The sequence below is a fragment of the Nematolebias whitei genome, chromosome 10 (genome assembly GCF_014905685.2).
Source record: "Nematolebias whitei isolate Nwh7 chromosome 10, NemWhi1, whole genome shotgun sequence".
Taxonomy (NCBI): domain Eukaryota; kingdom Metazoa; phylum Chordata; class Actinopteri; order Cyprinodontiformes; family Rivulidae; genus Nematolebias; species Nematolebias whitei.
In genome coordinates this window covers 1706695-1708038 of record NC_056507.1, presented here as the reverse complement: position 1 = coordinate 1708038, position 1344 = coordinate 1706695, and positions in this window count along the sequence as shown.

The following is a 1344-nucleotide window of genomic DNA, read 5'->3' as shown; positions in this document are numbered from 1 at the left end:
CTGATTCTGATCCTGATCCTGATCCTGATTCTGATCCTGATTCTGATTCTGATCCTGATTCTGATAGAAATGTAATAGTTCACCTCATGAGAAGAGCTCATTATGACCCACTGTCCATGGTGAAAGGGCAGTCATTGCTTGGCCTGAGTCTTTGTATGTATGTTCATTTGTCTGTGTTAGCAAAATATCTCATGAACCACTGGATAGATAATGACAAATCTTTCAGAGCGTAATCACTGAACATGTATTTACAATTTAACCAAATTAGTTAACCAATTCAAGATGGTTGCCAGTAACTGAGAATAATTCATCCACTTTCACTGAGATTTAGCTGAAGTTTTGTGCTGTAGTAGCCGAGAGTCATTCACAACACACACTATGAAGGCTAAATGATTGCACAATATATTTGGCCTTTGTTTGTTAGAAAAATTTCTTATGAATCACAAAACAGATTTTATTAAGCCCCTTTTAAAAAAAAGCTTGTTAATAAATAGAGGCAACCAAATTGTAAATGTCTAACCCAAAAATGACTATAGTTCATGCCGTTTTACAAACACTGAGCTAAAACTGGTGTGGTAGTAGCTGAGAGTCATTCACAACTAATAATTTGAGGGCTCACAGTATTACACGATATCAATAACATCATTTAGGAAGTTTGATCACAACAGCTACAACTCTGTTGTTCCTCCACATAACATGATTTAAGTTAAGTTCTTTTCATCATAATTTAAAATTAATTTAGATCACCATGTTTCTTGCTGTGGGGAACTGACGGTGTCATAATAAGAATCAACTAATATCCGTGGAAATAATCAAACACATCTGTATTACTGTTCCTCAGGGCTGTTCAGTGCTTTCACAGGAAACGAGACGTGTTCGGAGCAGATTCACTTTTAATTTCATATTTCTGCTGTTGAGACGTGAACAAACACGGACTTCCTCTCAGGGATGACTGAAGGTAACGGTAAACATTAAATGTGTCCACAAAACCACCAGGGCCTGAAGTTCAGGTAAAAACTTTAAGCAGGGCTGTTGGGCAACAAATTATTAACAGCGTCGCTCCAACGCCCACGTCTCTGAGGGTGCACACAATGAACGTTTGGACATGAGGGAAATGAACAGAATGTAAGAAAACCTTAATGTTTATGTTGCAAGACATTCAAGTGTATCAAAACAGAAGTCGTTGTTAATTTATTTTATTGTTTTATTTTATTTTATTTTTTCGAGGCTGTGCAGAGTGACGGATCCTGGTGAGTTAAGGGAACAATTAAAAAAATAAAATAAATTCAAGCAATATAAAAACTAGAAATCATAGTTTTCTCTAATGTAAGGGTTCATACATAT